The 12,696-nt window shown below is 41.4% G+C and overlaps 1 protein-coding gene across 3 annotated transcripts in view; it reads left to right on the top strand.

The window, feature by feature from the left end:
• Window positions 1-12,696, top strand: part of Npsr1 (neuropeptide S receptor 1) — a 192,138-nt gene that overhangs the window by 20,498 nt on the left and 158,944 nt on the right. The window contains exon 3 of one of the 3 annotated variants that reach the window (XR_007234428.3): window positions 4,325-4,418. The exons of the other annotated variants lie outside the window; for them this stretch is intronic. The gene's annotated coding sequence lies outside the window, so the exon portion shown is untranslated. The remainder of the gene's footprint in view (window positions 1-4,324; window positions 4,419-12,696) is intronic. 3 annotated transcript variants of the gene reach the window in all.

Genomic DNA, 12,696 nt, shown 5'->3' with positions numbered 1-12,696 from the left:
ACACCACCCACAAATGCACCGTGTGTCAGTCCTGTGTCAGCTCTGGCTGATATGACGTCCATCATGGGATCTTCCGATTCACCTCTTCAAAACTGAGCTGCAGTGTACTGAGGTTTCCATTCAGGCCGCTGACATAGCCACGCCAACCAATAGTCTTGAGTTTCAAGGTCAATCATCTGTAAGTCAGCAATCATGGCACCGAGAGCACTCTGGCTTTAGTCACTGAAAATTCTAAATTCAGGCAGTACCTTCTTCCGTCCAGGAACTCAGACGGTGGTAGAGAGCTGACTTCCTTGGTCGTCCTTCCCCCCTGTGCGTGCACATCAGGAAATGCACTAGTGTTATATACACACAGATGCACAGATAAGTGATATGTAAATCGATGCAAGAATATTATAAAAGAAACATTTTAAATATTTTAAAAGAAAAGATGACAAATTCAAGTATTGTTTCAACCCAGTTGTTAGGCATCTGGCTGGAATTTTGCTTCATCTGACCACAAGGGGGCATTTAGTCCTCAACTATATCCTGCGAAGGTCAAGCATGGTCTTGGACACCATCCGGATGGGGTGAAGGCAGGATCACAGGCAGAGATACTGCTAAACTTAGATGACAGGACAGTAGATTGGTACAGATGACAGAGGGAACATGGGGAATTTGCTCACCGGGTGCAAAGGTAGTGACTCGTTTTATGACCCTGCACCTAACACTAAGCTAAATCTCTCCACCGTCACAATCTCAGTCAACCACCAATTTAGTCTCAGATAGATTTTACTTTTACCATTATTCTGGGAAAAAAGACAACCAAAGTCAGAGCGTTTCTTGCCTACCAAATGTCTCACCTGTGAACGGACCAAAGCCTTTGGATTCAGTCAGGTCCTGCTGCTCCATTTACCTGAGTGTGAGGTGCTACTCCTGTGACCCTCTTTCCTCAAGTCCAGACACCATAACTCTCCAAACCTTCATGCTACCTGTGTGTGTGTGTGTGTGTGTGTGTGTGTGTGTGTGTGAATAGCATGAAAAACTAGCCAGCAGCTCAGTGTTTTCATATTTTTATTTGATGAGGCAGGATTAAACGTAAGTGCTACACCTATCTCATGTTTTATTATCCCTTGTAGCATCAATGTTTTAGGTTATTTAATCTGGTATACAGTGGATAATTAATACATGTTACATAAATAAATACATACATAAATAATAAATAAATGTCAACTCTTAGGAAGAGCCCAGAAATCTATAGTACTGGACTTCCTCCATCTGGTAGTTTCCTTAAGACCACATCTGAAGTCTCAGACGGGGAGAGCCTGTGTGGACTTCTTGTACAGGATCTGCCCATTGAACCCAGAGGAAAAGAAACCTTAATCTGCTTCCAGAGCTCTTTACACCTGCAGAGCCGATCTCCAGCTCTAAAGCAAGTCCAGTGCTGACTTTGCAGCACTCCTGAAGGATGCTTGCTTTTCACTGACATGGCAAACTGGTCATTGATTATTCCTTCAGTCACTGCATGCTCCCAGTGGAGCGGATCTGAGCCCCAAGCTTATTCAGAGCTGGGATTCCTGAACCTGGAATGTACTGCTAGAATATACAGAAAGCTGACCACCACTGTAGTCCCAGTAGACAGAAAATTAACTTCTGTGAATGTGTCTTTTGGTGTCACCACTGTACTCGCTCGCCCACCATGTACGGAGGGGACCATTCTTCTACCCATCATGTCACTGTTGACTTTTCTGACTGCACTCACCACAGGCGGGGCTTTATGTGAGGGAAGGAGATCACAAAAGAGATTTAATCTAGAATGGTAATATTGGCTTTCAGTACACTAGAAATTGAGTTCCTTTGCTCAGTTCCTCTCTTCTTTTGACTTGCCTGTAAAATACTATCAGAGTAAATATAATTGAAAAACATTCTGTATCAAAACTAGAAAATAGGACACCAGGGTGGAAGGCACAGACTTGGAAAGTTCCAGACCCATCTGAGTCCATCCTGGGCAACTCAATAATTTTCTGCCTCAAAATTAAAAGGAAAAATGAGGGCACTAAATGCTTACTGGCATTATCAAGGCCCTCAATCCACTCCAAGCAAATGAAAATAAAGAAGAGGAGGAGAAGATGAAATTAACACCTTCCCTGATGGAGAGGAAACATCACAAACAATATCACTCCCTTTCTTCTTCACCCGAGATTGAAAGAGATCAACAGAGACCAAAGATCTTCTAGGCAGGGGTAAAAATAAATCATTCTTCTGGCGTTCCAGACAATCTGAGAAAAAATGCTGGGCATGTACAGAATCAAATAATTTTCATGAAAGGAAATTGCTCGAGGTATCAAAACGCTTCACTCTATAAAACTGACTTCCTGAAAGAAATGAAAAAGTCTTAAAAATTCATCTGCATTCTCAGCAGACTTAAGTGGACACCACCTTAAAAAGAGGGCATGAATGAGTGCAGGGAAATACTGTCTTAACATGGAAATACTATTACTTCAGAAATACAGAGTGAAAAGATAGTTTGATAGGTAAGATAGACGAGCACTCGACAAATTCTCATAATGTTTACAATAAAGGAGGGAAAACTAAATAGGGTGGACACCGGAAGAGGAGAGAGATAGAACATCTAAGAAGTCCACAGAGTCACCTAATCATGGCACAGGTGAGAGCAGACAGGGGCAAGGAATCATCATAGAAGTCAGTTTACCTGACTCTTAAAGTTGAACCTTTTAATATAAAAAATGTCAAGTAGACTCAGAGTGAAAGAAGACCCAACCTAATAACTTTGTGTCTAAGTCTCAGAAACACTGAAGGAAAGAACAAAAGACCAAACATCTAACCAGAAAAATAAGTTGCTGCAAAGACAAAGAAAGCACCAGAAGCAAGGCTGTTCCACACTTCCACATTTGCAATGCATGTCTGCAGGCCATAAACAGAACACACTGCCATCCCCCAGCAGCAGATGCTATGCAGGTACAGGAGCATTCCCTCTACCACAGAGAGTTCAGATCCTGCCCCAAATTTTCTAACTAAAACCACCAGCACTGCTGACAGAAATTAAGTAAACAGAAGCAGGAGCTTGAAAAACCATAATTAATAGCTATATAATTCTTGGTTTATGACACTTTAATATACCTGCCAAAAATGATTGCTAGGAAGATATGTTAAAATTTATTAAGAGTCTGAGGAGTAATGCTCACACATTATTTCAGCAGAACTCAGAGGCTTAGGAGGGAATAAAAAAAGTCAGTAATTTCCAAGTTGGGACGCTTCAAAGAAATATATAAAATGAGTCACTGTCATATAAATTACCATTTGTTGTTTGGGAAAAAATTAAATAAAAGATACCATTTCCAGAAGAAGTGTTTAGATACAGCAAGTGATAAAATGTTTCAGAAGAATGAGTTGTACTTTGGCATCATCTAGTCAAGGGTTGGTGTGGTTCCTCATGCCCTGCCATCCCATACCTATACACACATGCAAGAGGTGCACAGAGCAGCACTGCCTCTAACAGCTGCAAGCCATGTGTCTATTGAAGTGCATGGAAGAGATCAACTGGACATCTGGGGAGACGATCAGTGGGTAAATTGCTGGCTTGCAAGCGTCAGAAATCATGTAAAACCCTGGACAGAGTTAGTAACCTGCAATCCCAGCCATTTGGAGGTGGAGACAGAGGGCAGACTGCACACTCCAGGTTTAGTGGGTGACTCTGCTGCAGTTTAAAACATGAAAGGAGAATGATCAAAGAATGCATCCAACATCAACTTTGGGTCTCCACACATACACACAAGTGCACACACACACACACACACACACACACACACACACACACACACACACACAGAGGGAGAGAGAGAGAGAGAGAGAGAGAGAGAGAGAGAGAGAGAGAGAGAAGGTTAGAGAGAAAGAGCTAGCTGTGTGTGTATATATATATATATATATGAATACCCATAGTCATACATAGAAAATAAGAAAATTATTTAAAAATTGGAATGTAGTCATAGAGCAATACTGTGCAACAATAAAACCCTACAACCATTCAACAAAACTGATGTCCCTTATTACAAACCAAACAGGCAAGAGTCTCCAATTGAGACATGTCTTGAATGTGTCCCCAAAAGGTTAATATGCGAACTTGGTCTCCAGAGTGGTAATGTTGTAGTGGCTGAACCTTAATGAAGTAGGACAATGTGGCAGACAATTAAGCTATAATAGCTTACCTACATTGGTGACTGAAAAGAATTGTAGAAGAGAATTGGTCCCCATGGCCTGGCCTATAAATCATCCTTGTTTATTGTCTTACCATATGATTCCCCTCTTATCTATGTCCCCACCACAGCGGTGTCTGCCAACTTGTAATGTAGCCAGGAGCCCTCACCAGAGTCAAGCAGATGAAGATCATATATCATGCTCCTGAATCACCAAAGCTTTGGGTAGGTAAATTATGTCATGTATCACCCAGCGTCAGGTACTTTGCTATAGCAATTAAAAACAGACAAAGACATGAAGCATATACAAGGTCTGCCTGGGGAAATGGCTTTGTTGGTAAAGTGCTTGCTTCACAAGCACGAGGACCTGAGTTGGGATCTCCAGGAAGAAGGAGAATATAGACAAGCAGATCAAAAACTATTAAGTATTTGTCACTCACCAAACAAGAACACATTGTGAGGACCCTGAAAATGCTCATTTGCATCCTCCAGCATTGGGCAGAACTGCCACACAGGTTAATCAGTAATTTGGCAATGTCATTGGATTCTGCTACTTCTTTGATTCAATCTTTCACATCTAGGGATAGATTTTGTTGGAACTAAATGCATGTATGCATGTAATAGATGTTTGGATATCCGTGATTTTTTTTTTAAAAAAGTTAAAATTCCATGAACTCTCCCAATAGAGGGTCAGTTTAATAGCTTTTAATGTGTCTGAATATTAAAAGGCAGGTAGCTACTAAACAGATCAGAGGAAGTGATTTTCTGCTATTATAGTCCAAATGGCAGAGCAAGCAAACTCACTTAGATCAGACTTCAATTGGAAATGTGTGTGTTTTTCAGTGTTCTCACCTCTGCTCCTGAGAACACAGCTTCCTTGTTTGGCTGCTAGGAAGATTAAATTAGGGGATATGTGTCAAATGCCATGCTGTTCCTATTCAATATACTGTGATGTAAGGAAAAAGCCACAGGGTTATGTGACTATTAAGAGGCCAATTCTAACACCTCAGTCGGACATGAGTGATTTCAGTGTCTTCTTTCTGTTTGCATATGTGTGGTAGTTTGAATGTGTTAGCCCCCATAATCTCACAGGGAGTGGCACTATTAAGCAGTATGGCTTTGCAGCAGTAAGTATGGCCTTGTTGGAGGAAGTGTGTCTCTGTGGAGACAGGCTTTGAGGAATTTTGTTTAAACTGTACTAGGTGTCACAGTCTCCTTCCTGTTGCCTGAAAGAGGTAGGACTCTCAGCTACTACCCAGGCACCACAACTGCCTGCATGCCAACATGCTCCCTGACAGGATGACAATGGACTCAACTTATAAAACTGTAAGTGAGCCACTCCTATTTTAAATGTTTCCTTTATATGCATTTTCATGGTCATGGTGTCTCTTCACAGCAATAGAAAATGCAACTAAGACAATATCTTATCACTTTTATAGCATGTATTGATGGAATTTTTATTATTATGAGAGATCCCTTGAGATGCTCTCATCAGCTTCTTCAAATCTGATTACCATAGCAATCATGATGCCCATGCATGGAAGTTTAGTCCAGCCTCACTGCTGCTGCAAGCCAGGACTTTGGATTTTAGCTCAGGAGGCCATCTGCCCAGCCCCAAACTCCTGACTTCCTGCTTCATTTCTTGACACTGAATCCTGGATGCATTGCCATCTCCTACAGACTAAAGGTCTGCCCTGTCCTTTTCTTCCCAGAACCTGAGTGAGAGGCAGATCTATTTCTCTTTTGTTGGAATGGGAGGTCCAGCCTTTTCTCCACCTCCTCATTCCTGGAGAATAAGATTTCACTGGCAGGGTCGTATCAGATTGATGCAGAGTTGTGCTCTCCCAGTTATGATGAGCCAGGAATAAGCAGGCAGCCTTACTTCCTACATAATGTTAGACACGGTCAACAGCAGTTCACCTTGACCTTGGGTAGCCTTTTTATGGTGTGTCAACAAATGTAGGGAGCAAGTTCATGCAAATACAAGAGAGGAGGAAGTGTGCACAACCTTGCGGGTTCTGTGCCCTTTCCCCTGTGGCTTAAGAACAGCAATGCTGGCAGTAGAGAGTGCCCTTTCCTGGATTTTTTAACAGTATCCAAGAACAGTGATCACCCCAAAGAGATAGTAAATCTAGAATCTCTGGGTGAGACAATAGAGGGGGATACTGGTGACCCACTCCCTTCTTACATTAGGGTTGAAATAAATGTGTTTCAATGTTCAGTGAGTACAGTACCTGAAGATCTCCAGAGGCCTCCTATCATGAGATGTTAAATGGCCCAACGCTAGAGTCTTGAGATAGAATAATTGTTAAGTGTTGATGTACATTGGGGTATATCATTTATCATTGGAAGCCCACACAATGTCACACTCAGTCTAGGGTTAGTTTTTACTATTAGTAGGGTCATTTTACAATTAATAGGGTTATTTTACTATTCAAGCCATGGCACTTGAGGACAAAGGCCAATTTACATAATTATTTGGTAAATGCTCATACAAGGATCATCCTAAGCAAAAAATATCTTTAAGTTGCTGAAGTTATAACTTTGAGAAATACTTTCCAAAAATTTCCAAGACACACGATTCTTTGTCGCCGTGATCATAGTTCACAGGCAAGAATTCTTCACGAGAGATTGTGGGCTTCTCTGACAGCCTAGCAAATTCAGAGCACACAGGGCAGGGGGTGACTACAGAAAAGCCTTTCAGAAAGACATCCATACCAGAGTCCAGCACTGGATGAACCCATCAACTCCTGTAGTTTCTTCCAGGAGCAGAGCATGAGCACTCTGTGGCTCCATCTGACTTGTCACACCATGCCACCTGCCCAGGGACTCCTTCACCCTTTCCTGACCCACATGTACCCCTCACACCTGACAGGACAGAACACAAGGACAACATTCAGAACATAGACACTTGGGTCCCTCCCCGGACCTCTGGGGCATCACTGTCAGTCAGTTCCACAAATGCACCTTCCAAGCAAAATCAACAGATCTTGCATCATTCTCGAAGATGATCTACAACGTTTGAAAGATAAGTTCTCTATGATCAAATCTATTGTTCATGCCCCACTACCAGCACTCCATTTGCTGAGTGGGGATTGTCAGTGTGATGCATGGGAGGGCCCCTTGCTGTATTAGCTTCTGCCAGGGAGTTGTTTGTCTCGCTCAACATCGCATTTCTCTAACAAAACTGAATTTCCCCATTAGAGTCAAAATGATCCTTTCCAGGCTAATAGCTTTACCTCCCTGGGCTCTCTTGATGTCATTCATAGGAAGATGACTTTCGAAGTAGCAGGCCATCTGGACATATATCCTCTCTGGTGAGGAGAAGACAATAGACAAGGCCTATGACTTGGCAGTTAGCAAGGAAGTGATCCTCTAAGTGAGAATGACAAGCACAAAGGTTGCTGGTAGCCTTCAAAATAACAAGGATCAGCCCGCTGGTTCTCCCACTCAATTCTGCCTCCCTCGTCACTTCCACTACTAGTGTCTGCCCCCCTTGGTCTAACCAGAATCTTAGGTCTCCATTTGCAAATCCAGGGTGGAGAACTGAAACATTGTCTGATACAGTCTAGGATTCACAGACCTTCTAGATTTATCCTGGACTTCTGACACGGACAGAGACTTGTAGAATATCCTTAGAGGCTTGTAGAATATCCTAAGTGTTAGGATTCAGGGATTGTGTTGACCCCTGTCACCTGGCAGGACTCACCTAGGCAATATCCTGGCCAGCTCAGGGTCCTGTGACAGATACATCTCTCATAAGTACATAGGTGCAAAAGGTCCCTTTAAGACACAAGCTCTGCCTACTCCTGCTCTCTTTCCTACTGCTGGTCCTTGTTTCTTCTTCATCTTCCTCTTTCTCTCTTCAACCTTTATCTCAACGAAACTCCCACATAAGTTCTGCCTTCATGGCGTGTCTGACCCTCACACACCATGGACTCTCACTTGCCCTGTGGCCCCTTGGCAGGGAGGTTTAGGATTTAATATGACAACCAAAGGGACCACGCTCTGCTCAGAAGATGCAAGTGGGTAAGGCAATCTGAGTCGACCCAACTCATTTCCAAGTGTGTTCCAGTCCCACAGCCTTATAAGCTTCTCAACATTTTATATTTACAAGATGTGTGTGTGTGTGTGTGTGTGTGTGTGTGTGTGTGTGTTCTGTGGCAGAGGTTGACTTCATCTTTCTACATTCTCATTTTAAAAGCATTTCTGTTAATTCACTGAGAATTTCATACAATGTACTTTGAACACACGCCCTGCTTCCCCAACCTCACACATAACTTCTACCCTCTACTCCCTTCCAACCCAGCTTTGAAATTTCTTTTTATTGACCCCCATTGAGTTTGGTTTGTGTTGTCTGATGAACATCTTAGGGATGGAGCCTGCCCTGGCATGTGGATGGCATACAGAGGTCATATCTTTAAAGGAAACTGGCTCCCCCTCTCCTGAAAGCTCCCAAATGTCAGTAGCTCTGTGAATAGCGATGGGATTTCATGCCCACCTCCCCTGTGCACGCTGGGGTTTTGTGTAGCTTGAGTTTGTGCAGGTTCCATGTACACCGTCACAGCTGCCATGAGTGAGCATGGGCACCTGCCTTGCTGTGTCTAGAAAAACACTGTCCCCGTGAAGTTACCCACCATCTCTGGCTCGTACAGAATTTCTGTCCCCTCTTCTGAAATCTACTCAGTAGTGATGAAGCATCCAAGTAAGAACCAAGCTGGTTTCTCCATGTTCTGTGACTCAAAGACACACAGTCTTTAGCCATAGGGTAAGCCTATACCAATGATTATCTCCAGGTTTAGCAAGAAACTTTGCCTCAAAAAAACTAAGTTCACTGTCATTTGCTGACCAGTGAATTCCACAGATCTCTCTACCTTCCTAGAGCAAAGATTCTAGACGTGTATCACGGCGTCTAGCTTTTACCTGTGTGCTAGGAGTTATAACTCACATCCTCACTTATCCCACTGAGCCATTTCCCCATCCTCCATTAACCTATTTTGTTACACTAATGGAAGGATGTATCTGTGCATGTGTATAATGTATGTGTGTATTGTATGTGTATATTTGTATACAAGTATGTCACAGCACACGGGTGGAGAGTATAATCAATTTGTTGGAGTCTCTTCTTCTACCATGTAGGTCACAGAAACCAAAGTCAGGCTCCCAGGCTTGGCAGGAAATACCTTTACCCACTGACCCATCTTTCACTTTCCATCAATCCATTTTTAAGTGAAATGCTTTATTCTATTGTGTGAACATATCACTCTCATTTAGCCACTTCTCCTGCAGAGTCAAACAAGCAAGTGGTGCAGTATGTGGACTATAGTAAATAACAAGCTAATACCCTCACAATGTAACGTGATGTATTTGTTCTTTCACGGATAGGTCTATAAAGCATTTTTCAAAGCATTGGCAGGGTATACACTATAATCAAAATTATTTTTTGCAGAGAATTGTATTTGCTATAAATAAAAATATGTGAGTAAAGTCTAAAAGTTCAGAAAGGATATCAAGAGAGGGACACTTAAATCATGAAAGAAAATAAAAAGCTATATGTTTTCTGGTTTTAACTCTGTTATGGCTTTCACCAGCTGTGGTGGATATGTGAATTCAACTCTCTGTGTATTGAAGTAGCAAGAAGCATTTTTGCTCTTCTGAAGAAACCAGCATGTGTTATTCCTTTGATACAGTGGCTGTGAATCTGGGCTTTCTTTTTAATTCCTTGGTCAGTTTCTGTAATGGAACTAGACATGGCTAGGCACTGAGTACATTTCTTGCACTGAGTACATTTCTTGAACTGAGTACATTTCTTGCACTGAGTACATTTCTTGCACTGTGTACATTTCTTGCACTGAGCAACTTAGGAAACGTAATTTAAAAAATTGTTCTAGGGAGAGAGGGTTTGTAACCTGAAACAGTTCCCTGTTTTCTTCTGTTTAAAATTGCATTAGCATAGCCTGGAAATGGTGGGGCGTATGTGTAACCCCCAACCCTCCAGTGGTGGAGGCAGGCAGATCTCTCTGAGTCAAGACCAGCATGGTCTACATATTGAATTCCTGGTCAGTCATAGATACACAATGAGAACCTTTCTTAAAAGAAAAGAAAAGCAAAAACAAACTATGAAAACTATATTCCAGTGAGCATTTAAAGTCCCATGGGAAGCCACACAGTTTCAGAACAGCCACTCTCACTGGATAGAACTTCATTGAGATGTGTGGATTTTGTATCTGCCTAATTTCAATGGGTAGTGTTTTTTATTTGCAAATTCTTTACAATAAAGTTTTAATTAATTATTAGGTAGGCAAAGAAATTAAGTGAAAAACACCAAATCTTCCTAGTATAGTTTAACATGATATATAAATTCCCTTGCTATACATAAAGTATGACTTTAAAACAAAATAAAGTTATGAAAATTTCAGGAGAGCAGATGAATCTGGAAAGAATTATATAAAGTGAACTGACCCAGACACAAACAGACACATATCACAGATTCTTCTCCCCGCTGGGGAGCATGGCCTCCAATAAGATCCAGTCATATGTGCAGGTCTGAATGTGCACTTTGGCTATGGAAACCATAAAGGAGTCCTCATAAGAGCAAGAGAAGCTGTCTAGGGAACCGATTGCCAGGAGAGCGATGGGACACTTGGACATGACAGTGGGATGCTAGTGCCTGGGGGAGGGAGGGTTACAGTGGGGTTGAGGAAATGGAGGAGATGGGAAGGGAGGATTCAACAAAATAGATTCTGTTTGAAAATGTCACAGTGAAACTGATGTTTTGTGTGCTCACTAACACTAAGAAGCATTTTGATGGTGTTTACCTTGGAATGGGGAGTTGATTAAAATAGAAAGGGAACCAAAAAGGATATGGTCTGCATTGTTTTGACTTTTTCTTAAAAAAATTAATTCTTCTGTTATCACATAACTTAGAATTAATTTCTGTGTTAAGTAGAAAATGGTGTTAGTTTTGAGCTCGACATGCACGTAGAGTACTAGACATGGTTCTGCGGTGAATGTGAGTGTATGTATAATAATATAATAATGGTCTTGGGCTTATTGACACTTCAGCTCCTGCGTTTGTTACTTTACAGTGAGGTGAAGAATATGCACTAAGTATAGTGTGTGTGTGTGTGTGTGTGTGTACTTGTGTGGTGCTGAAGCTACCACCCACGGCTCTGTCAAGGCTACGCAAGCATTTGACCACTGAGTTAAATCTCCAGCTCTATAAATGGTGTTTTGAATTTTGAATACGGATTTTTTTCCTGGGCTAGCAGTGTGCAGTTTGACTTTCTTTTGTGGGAACAAAGAGCATGGTGCCCAGTGAACCACACTGTCATGAAAGGAAACAACTGTTTCCTATGATTTTTCAAAGCATCACATATGATATTTAACACTTTCTCATAAAATACATTTTATGCTAGGTAATTGTGTCGACCTGTGACTTATCGTGAGGGTTCTGAACACAGTTAAGGTTGGCAAGGCTACTGTGATGATTGATGTGTCAGATATGCAAAATATAGTTATGAAGTGATATTTTCAACTTTAAAGGGGTTTGTTATCACATGATCCCACTGAAAGTCCACTCACTGTAAAGGTCTGCCCACATTGTGGAGGAGAATCCCTGTCATTTAAAGTCGACTTACAATGGATGCTAATCACATCAATAAAAATACTTACCTTCAGCATCTCAGACTTATATTTGGCCAAGCAGCAAAATTCCAGATCCTAGCTTCCTAACACACTGCATTTAACCAGTTGAGATTTTTGTGCTCTTGGACTGCAGTCCTGGTCTGGTCCACTCTTAAAATGATCTCTCCTGGACCATTTGGACTGATTTGGTTTTGATTTCTGGCTTCCTATGGCTTCCTTTGGGCCCATGTTTTTTCCTGACAAGTGATGCACTGTATCTCACCTTGAGTCTAGCCTATCACAGTTCGGCTGTTTATTCTCTGCTATGGACATCAAACAGATAAAAAGATTCATTTGAAGCAATCATGGAAAACATCTTCTGAGAGACTTGGCATTTTAAGTGAGTGGCACCCCTGCTCTTCTTTTTTATTAATTATACATTACCCAGCAGAACTTTAATATTACCATCTTATGAAATTTGTCAAAGGAAAAAGAGAGAGAGAGATAACCCATAATCATACTACCTAAAATAGCCACTGTTAACATTTTAGTGCATTTTATTTCTTTCCCTATGTGTATAATTTTGCAAAATTGTAATCATACCCAGTATAAATTTTTTCATATTTTCCCACTTAAATATTATACTGCAAGTATCTTTACTGTTGCTACCAAGTCTTCATCACTTCACCTTTGATAGCTGCACAATAGTTCACCAAATCAAAGAGTTTGGTTTACTTATCTATCTTACTGTCTTTGAACATTTTCTTTCCACATCTTTGTGGCTGTAGTGTTCTGTTATACACCCTGACTTCTAACATGGAGTTAAAATTACTTGGCCAAAGAAGAAGAATTTTCATCTGCATCAATTTACTCCACT

This window comes from Myodes glareolus, chromosome 4 (genome assembly GCF_982192425.1).
Source record: "Myodes glareolus chromosome 4, mMyoGla1.1, whole genome shotgun sequence".
Classification (NCBI taxonomy): Eukaryota; Metazoa; Chordata; class Mammalia; order Rodentia; family Cricetidae; genus Myodes; species Myodes glareolus.
Note: the sequence above shows the minus strand (reverse complement) of the source record. Positions and strands in the feature narration are given on the sequence as shown.